Consider the following 9,097-nt stretch of genomic DNA (forward strand, 5'->3'; position numbering starts at 1 on the left):
GCCTATTAAATCGCCGTTCATCATTATGATAATGCCGATCGATCCTATCGTACCGATCATAACCGTTGCACTCAGGGCAGTCTCTGACAGTAGGAAGCTTGATATTTTCCTCCCAACAATGGATGAAGAATGGACAACTCCAATGATTCCTGTGCCGATTCCACTCCTGTCGGCGTCTTTCTTCTTCCCGTCGATAATCTTCCTGCTGGTGCCGATACCGATCTTCCCGTTGTTGCCATTTTTCTCGAGGCCTTCTATGTGTTATGACGATACCAGATCGAGGAAGCCTTCCTGAGCTAGTTCCTTCCTGGACCAAGCCCTTACTTCTGGCATCGGCAGTAGTAACTTGATGCTGAGGATCTACCGATGCACTCTTCTCAGCTGTCTCCGATGTTAAGACCTTAGCCTTCCCCTTAGCATCCAACATGTTTGTCGGGAAAGGATGTTGGTCTATCTTCATCGGCTTCTGGGCTTTGGAACTGTCAAACTTGATTCTCCCTGACTCTATAGCCGATTGCAGCTGCTGTCTGAATACTTTGCACTCGTTGGTGTCATGGGAAGTTGCATTATGCCACTTGCAATATCTCATCCTCTTCAACTCTTCTGCCGATGGGATCACATGGTTAGGTGACAGTTTGATCTGACCTTCCTGAAGTAGAAAGTCAAATATCCTATCGGCCTTAGCGGTGTCAAAAGCAAACTTCTCTGGTTCCTTCTGCCCAAAAGGACAAGACATCGGCTTCTTGTTTTTTACCCACTCTGCCAAACCAATTACTGGTTCTTCATCAGAATCTGAGCTTGTTGCTTCATCGACAAATGACACTTTCTTATTCCATGCTCTCTTAGGCTCAAAAGGCTTGATGTCTTGATCAGAAATCCTCTGCACCAAATGACTTAAACTTTCGAACTCCTGAGAGGCATACTTATCCCTGATATGTGGCAACAAACCCTGGAAAGCCAAATCGGCTAGCTGCCGATCATCCAGAACCAGGCTATAGCATTTATTCTTGACCTCTCGTATCCTCTGCTCAAATCCCTCAACCGACTCATCATTACGTTGCCTCAACTTGACCAAGTCGGTGATCTTCTTCTCATGAACCCCCGAGAAGAAGTATTTGTGGAATTGCTTCTCTAGATCGGCCCAAGTAATTACTGAGTTGGGAGGTAATGATATGAACCAAGTAAAGGCCGATCCAGACAATGATGATGAAAATAGACGAACCCTCAATTCGTCCCTATTACCAGCCTCTCCACATTGAATAATGAACCTGTTGACATGCTCCATGGTTGACGTGTCGTCCTGTCCGGAAAACTTTGTAAAATCCGGTACCTTGTACCGATGTGGAAGCGGGATCAAATCATACGCGGGAGGATACGGTGTCCGATAAGAATAAGTGTTGACTTTGGGTTTTATCCTAAATTGTTCCCTCATTACTTCAGCAATCTTATCGGCCCAATATGCATCGGCATCTTGCCGATGAGGCGGCTGCGGATCTGGCACTTGGTGGCGAACCTCCACGTGTCTGTTCGGGACGTGATCTGCACGGAACATTGTATTGATCACCTGTCCTCCAATATGCGGACCACCAAGCTGCTGTCCACCGATTGGCTGTCCGCCGAGTTGTTGTCCAAAATTCATTGGCTGGTTGGGAATCCCCTGACCTTGGAACCCGGGATAGACCTGCCCTTGCTGGAACCCCGTAGTCTGGTAACTCTGCTGGGGCGATTGTGGAAAGGCTTGTTGTCCAAGCCATCCATTATTAGCGTTCATCGGCATAGGTGCTGCCGATGATTGGTAATTGGGTACCGTCGTTGAATTGACATACCCCGACTGGGCCATAGGCCTCTGTTGCATCAGCATTGACTCTGCCGATGCGTTGGGCATCTGGAACATTGAATCTTGAGGATTTCCAGTGTGAGGCCTCGCAGTAGTAGTTGTGGTATACCGAGGACTCTGGTTCACCGGCGCATTGGGGGGTGCCGATGTCATAGGAGTTTTGCCCCTCGTGTCAGTTATTTGTGATGTTCCCGGCGTCAACTCTGGAGGCATACCGTATCCCCACCAGTTGGGAGGAAGAGTCAACCCTGACATTGCCGATGCCAACATATCTGTTGTCAGTTTATGCTGCCCAACTGAAATTTGTGGGTTGGTTGCCATCGGCATAGATAGTGCACCAGTAGTCCCCAATGTACTTGGAGGGATGGCAGATTGTGCACTTGCATTCGTCAAGGCAGCCGATGGAGCCGTGACCTCTGGTGCCGTTGGCTGATGATGGGAGGGGCCCACATAATCTGGTGGGATTTGTCCTTCCTTGAAAGTTCTTGCCACGGCATTGAAAACCGTATTAGACAGTACACCAGCTTGGTTAATCAACGCTCGATTGATGGCATTGTCAACCATATCTTGAAGCTTGCCAGGATTGGCGTCAAAGGTGACCTGCCGTGGTGCCGGCAGTGCATCTTTCTGGACCACTTCGCCGCTCCTGTTTATGCTGAAAGACCTCAGGCATTGCTGCTTGAACTCTTCCATGGCTTGGGCAATAGCTTGCTTCTGCTCATCCTTGAGGTTGGCCTCCGTCACGGGGATGATGTTCTCTTGATCGAGGTCAGAGATTGACATGTTGATCTTGATCTTGAATCTGGTCCCACTGGGCGTGCCAAAAGATGTGTTGATGCAAAACTGATCTGCAAACACAAAGGGCTAATACCCGATTCAAACGTTAAGGCGTGCCAGCCGATTTGACCTTACTATCGGCAAAGGTGATAACTCGAATACTTTAGTCCTGACAACAGCGATGCGCCCGGATGTCACGGCTAAGAGGTACTCACGCGGAACTCGAGAACACGCCGAGCTTAAGTCGACGAATTCCTAAGAACTCGTAATAAAAGGAAAAAATGTGACGAAGTCGTTGAAAAGTAGATGCTGGAATATGAGTAAAAACGTGTGTTTGATTGATTTTTTTGATTTTTATTATTACAAGGCCCTAGGGTTTATATTTATACCCTGCTCAAAGAGCTACAACCAGTCACGATTAGAATTCGAATTCCAAATTACACGGAATCCGTATACAAAACAATGCAAATAATTAAGGAAATAACAAAACTATCCCTCGTGACAAATCGAAACTCCTCCACATGACAACTGGCAGCTTCCGGACTCCTCCTTTGCATCATCGGCAGTCCCTTTGCCATAGTCATCGGCAGACCTTTTTATCTAGCCATCGGCACCATATTACTGCCTGTGGACTTAGTCACATTCAACCTCTCCCTCATCGGCAACCATCATCATCGGCAACCCGCTTTGTAAACATCGTACTGCCACCTTATCCTGCCATCCTAGACACGGCCTAGAAACGGTGTCAACAGTTCCAAAAATTTCTCGGTCTTATCCATCCATTCACGGGTCATTTGAGTCTGACTTGGGCGTCCCGTGTACATCCACTCACGGTTATCCATCCTCTAGCATATACACATAATGGACTAATATAACCATCAATCGAATTTGCACGGCGTGTCTATAGTCTAATAGGTGAGGATAGGTCCTAATCCCACCCGCAGATGCGTAGATAAGGTTAGTTTTCATGCTCTACTCCAATCCAAGACGAAATTTTGGCAGCACCTCCCCGCTGCTCTCCCGATACACGTCCTACAAGGGAGAGTGTGTATCCGAAGAACAATAGGGAGGTGGTGCCAAAACTTCATCTTGGATCCGAGCAGAACATGAAAACTAACCCATCTACGCATCCACAGGCTGTCCAAAAAAACGTGGACAATCCAAAACAGATACGGTTATAGTTATGTAGAGATCAACATAGCTCAAACAGTATCTGTTTTGGACGGGAGACACCTAACTAGGCTATACCGATCTACGTACGACAACGATAAGGAAGAGAGCTCAATTATACCTACGGTGGTGGTGGAGACAGGCTAGCGGTGCAGTGGCGAGTCGGTGCAGTGGCGTGGCGATGCAGTGCAGGCACGACCGCAACACCGACGAAGACGACCAGGGTCACTGAGGTGCTCTGGGTCCCTTCTGATAAGTCTTGCTCTACAAAAGAAGAAACATATCACTATTAATCAGAAAGGAAGGATGGTCAAACGTGAATACTACTCAGGCTAGTATTAATTCACAGAAGCAAGAACAAAAGCTAAAGACCAATCACAAACATCAAGAGAACAAGCTGTTGTGATTGGCTCCACAACAAAAGCACGGCTAGAGAACAAAACCAGCCAAATCACCCAAGAAACAGTTCATCATCTGGACGAGCAGCTGGCCATTGGTCCTGGTTAGCAGTGCACATACACTGAACGTGAAATGTACATGCATCAATCATACGAGAGAAACAGTACCACACAAACTTCTGGTCCATGGGAATAATTTAAAGGCTGGGCATGTGCTCAAACCCAAAAATAGAATCTCAACTTTTGATCCAAACAAGACTTCTAAAGAGATTGCTCTCGTGTGCCCTGAAACCTAAAATAGCATCTCAACAGGTGATCATTTATTTTGAGACTACTTCAGTCTGTTAATTTTTATTCTAATGTATGAGTTGAGTATAGTATAAGCGATAATATAGTTCATGATTAGTATCTTTTATAACGAACAAAATTTAAGATTAGCTTCGATTTACCCAGTTTACTAATTTACCCAAGTAGCCTTCAAACATTTCTCTGAGTGCAAAAAACAGCATCCAGACATCCTTTTGTATAGCAGTGTTCCACCATAAACAAGTGCAAAAAGGATGTAATTCAGCAATGACTGTGATGTAGGCGCATTGACACTTGAAAAAAGAAATCCTACCTGGAGAAGATTGTGCCGCAGTCACACTTGTACTCCCTGGTGCCGCAGATCTTGTTCTTGGAGCGGCGCCCGGGGTCGCGGTCTGGGCGGCGCGCGTGCGGTCGAGGTCTGGCGGCACGCGGAGTCGGGGTCCCCCGGGGCGGCGTGCGGTCGAGGTCTGGGGCACGCGGTCGAGGCCTGGGCGTCGCGCGGGGTCGAGGTCCGGCCGGGGCGGCGCGCGGGGTTGATGGCGCGCGGGGTCGGCGGCGCGTGGGGTCGGGGTACGGCAGGCGCGCGGGGTCGGCGGCGCGTGGGGTCGGGGTCCAGGGCGGCGCGCGGGGTCGCGGTCCAGGGCGGCGTGCGGGGTCGACGGCGCGCTGGTCGGGGTCCGGGGCGCGGCGCGCGGTGGGGGTTGGGGTCGCGGTGGGGGTTGGGGGTTAGGGTCAGCCAGGGGCGCGTGTGGATAGGGTTTGGGCCGGATTGATATTTGGGCTGAGTTTTTTTTGGGATAATCTTCCCCGAGAGCTGTGAGTTTTGCACTCGGGGAAGAGGCCCTTCCCCGAGAGTTTTTTATGGCGCTCGGAGAAGAATTTTTTTTAATTTCAAGCTCCAACGGCGCCGTTTGCCTAGGACGTCAAGGAACACTTTTCTTCTCCGAGTGCTTGTCTTCCCCGAGTGTTGCGCTCGGGGAAGAACACTTTTTCCGAGTGTCATTCTTCCCCGAGTGCCAGATAGGCTACGGCACTCGGGGAAGCCTCTCTTCCCCGAGTGCAATTCTTCCCCGAGAGCAACACTCGGGGAAGACTGGGTTCCCCGAGTGCTCGATTTTTGGCTCTCGGGGAAGCCTTTGACACTCGGAAAATTTCGATTCTCTGGTGGTGGCCTCCGGAGCACCTCGATCTTTGCGGTGCAGGCCAGTGATGAACTCGGTGAAGTCGTAGAGGTAGGCATGTGCTAGGGAACAGCAAGGGCGGCTGCAGCGCGTGTGCATGCAGCACTGGGACTTGGGAGTACGAATAGAGGAGCGCTAGGGGTAGCCATGGTTATTTTCCACCAGCTGCTTACTCAGATTCAACCTAGAGTGCGTTGGTAGCGTGTCTCGCGAGCAAATGTGGTATTTTTATATAATTTTTCTCTCTGTGCTGGTAAAGTTATATGGACAACCGTTAAGTGTTATACGATATAATGGTAAAAAGTTAAATCTTCCCCAACCAATTGTAACCTTGGCTGCTGCAGCGGTTGGTGGCCCTGGAGAGCATCGCCGGGGATGGAATGGCGGCCTCGTTGCCGTCGTCGGTGCCGCCCCGCACGATGATGCTGCGGTCGGTGGCCCGGTCCACCAGGCGGTACGCGCCGGGGGTGTCTATGGGCACCTTGTCGAAGCTGCGGGTCTCGTCCCCCTCTGCCGTGGCCGCCGTCGCCTAGCTCCGGCGGGAGCCCGTGCAGGAGACAGATACGGAGCTCCATGGGGAGGTGGGGTGGCGGAGCAAGAGGGGAACCGCGCAGATCTGAGCCCCCGCCACCTTCATCCTCTCCAACGATTGCCTGGTGCTTGTGCTTGCTCAACTAAGATATTAGGCCAGTCTCAATGGGGTTTCATTAGAGTTTCATGCACATTAAATATGCTGATGTGGCGCTATATTAATGAAGAGAGATGATAAGAGCTTCATGGAAGTAGAGAGAGTTTCATCCCCATGAAACTCCTATGCACTGTTTCCAAAATAATATTGATGTGTTGGAAACTGTGACATGAAACTCCCATTGAGGATGGCCTTATAGATTTAATCTTTCCACAATGTTGTTACCTTTTTGCTGAAATTACTTTGCTTTACCTTCATTGTCATGATTTGCTGGATTGAAATCAATTCTTGAATCTAGAGTATATTTAGATACGCAATTTCACTAGATTTGGATCAAACTACTTAATTTAGTTTGTTTTTTTTTCCCATATAAACATCCTTTTTTTTAATCTCTACTTGGGCACCTTCAGTGAGTAGCAGAGATGTCAAGCACTTCCATTCTATATGTCACTAATACATTCATGTCCACTTGTTCAGAACATAAATATAGATCCAGTTATTATAAAAAAAGATCCATTTAATTTGGCCAAATTCAGCTTGTGCAAGGCTGTTGCGTTGACCTTTTGTTGAGTTGTATGTTTGGTGCACAACTTATTTGTGCTTTATTGGACTCGTTTTAGGTTCAGAAACAAGTGTGTGATAACTTTGATCCTAGCTTTTACCCTAGATTCAAAAAGTGGTGTGATGACTATTTTTATATCAAGCTTAGTTTGTCCAGCTGTTTGTTTGATGCTAATGATTCTTGTGATTTTTTTTATTTTCCATTTTTTGTAGGTCTCACTGATACATGGCTATGATCTAGAAACACTTCTTCGCTTTGCCACTGGTGTCATACCATCTTTTGTAATCTTGTGCTTTTCTTTTCTTTCAAAAGTATTAATTAAATTCCAGTAGGGGCGGAGCCCCTCCTGTTTCCTCAAAAAAATATAAATTCCTCACTTATAGTGCACGGTAATCATCTGCTCATCGGAGTCGCGCCCACTGGTTGCCTTTCTTTCTGTCTTTGGTCTTTGTAGAAGTGGTTGTTGAGGTGGTGGTAGTAGGGATGATGGAGGGGACGTTGCCACCACAGCAGTGGCCGTGGACACGATGGTGCTGTCAGCCCCCTGCAACTCATCTCCTGCAATCTAGTTGAGCCCGCAGTTCATTGGTTTGCTTAAGGGCCAGGTAGGATAGTATGCTGCGACTATATTTCTTGACCAGTTTGCAGATGCACACGACATGGCCTGAGAATGTATTGTGCAATTCTGCTAAATTGCCCCCTTGCGGCCTTAGTTTGCAGAACAGAGGATTCAGACTTTTTGGTTGTGAGTGATATGACTGTCCCAAGTCAATACTCATCCCTGCCTTGAATGGATCTGGTACTCCTCTTTTCAAAAGCATACATGTTGTCAACTGTCATGTTGATCAAATTGTTATTGCAGGGCTGAATAACCCAAAGGTATCAAATTTTGTCTTATGGATTCTTGCAGAACTTGCTGTTGCTGCATGTGACATTACCGAAGGTATTGAAAATACATATCAGTTGCTTGTTTAGTCAACTTCTGCAGTTGATATTGACATAATTGCAAAATTTTATATGCTTACAATATTCAGGTGGGAGAGCTGAAACCTAGGAAGTCGATCTCTGATTCAATTCTTAGATAAACAAAAGAGTTTGGAATCATCACTGACGTAAAGGTGGGAGAATTAAGGCCTTGTATCACTTGACTTTGCCCTCTTGCAAAAGAAATAAGTTGGCCACATTCCTTGATCATGGTCTGACCTTGTTGCCTTCTAAATATATTTTTCCCCATGCAATATTTAAAAATTTAGTATATTATTAAAAACACATTTTCTATATGTTAAATTATAACAAGAGAACCTTGAAGGAAGATAATGAACCTGCACGTACGATGCACCTAAGAGGCTAAGAGAATAATTTTTTTTTTGCAGGTCTTCCACCAGATCATGTTCTAAATTTCAGTCTCTGAGCTGTTATATTGTTTGTAATTCTTCAGGCGGCATATACTATTGTACCGACATATTGGCCTTTTTTTTTACTTCAGTTTTACTTTAAATTACTAATATTTAATATCTCTTAAAATTTCAGCACTCCACAGTAAGGAAACGAAAAGAGAAAAGGAATAGATGAGTTGATAGAATCACTGAAAGTTGTGCTAGAAAAAAGAACCACAAAAAGGATACATTGACTTTTTTTAAGAGTAATGCAAGTCGTCTAGGAATTGAACCAATTACTTAATATATTGTGTACTTTCATCAAATAAGTATGTTGACGCTTCTCTTTTCAGTTGTATTTTGAGCTTGAGGACAACAGTGCATTGAGCCTTGCTTTAAAGGTATACATGTGTGTAGCCAGCTTATCATTTGTGTTAACCAAATGAAAAAAGAAGAAATATGATACCAAACATGTAAACGAAATATTTTCTTACCAAGTTTAGATCTTGTCAATTGGCAACCAAATTTCCTATTGATTGGCAAACATATTTTCTTACAAATATTTATCCACATGTGAGTTGCGTTGTGCATGTCCACTACAGCGGTTTAATGTGTGTTATTTCGATGTCGCCGTAGCGTTAGCATAGATAATATACTATGCAGGTACTAATCACTCCAAGATAGTCATATTGGCATTGGCATAGCAACCACAGAGACATATATACTTTGAGTTTATTAATTAAGTATTAGTAACTTTCTTTATTCTATAGTGAAACCAACCTTTATACAACTCACAAAA

General features: G+C 46.0%; 1 long non-coding RNA gene across 3 annotated transcripts; it reads left to right on the forward strand.

The window, feature by feature from the left end:
- LOC110430936 lies at nt 5,844-8,918 on the forward strand. Of its 3 annotated transcripts, none has more exons than XR_002448371.1 (4): nt 5,844-6,328; nt 7,135-7,865; nt 7,957-8,040; nt 8,296-8,917. It is a non-coding gene; the product is annotated as an uncharacterized LOC110430936 (long non-coding RNA). The 3 variants fall into 3 exon arrangements; XR_002448370.1 differs by having other exon boundaries at nt 5,865-7,721; nt 7,785-7,865; nt 8,296-8,913; XR_002448369.1 differs by having other exon boundaries at nt 5,868-7,865; nt 8,296-8,918.

Source organism: Sorghum bicolor, chromosome 10 (assembly GCF_000003195.3).
Source record: "Sorghum bicolor cultivar BTx623 chromosome 10, Sorghum_bicolor_NCBIv3, whole genome shotgun sequence".
Taxonomy (NCBI): domain Eukaryota; kingdom Viridiplantae; phylum Streptophyta; class Magnoliopsida; order Poales; family Poaceae; genus Sorghum; species Sorghum bicolor.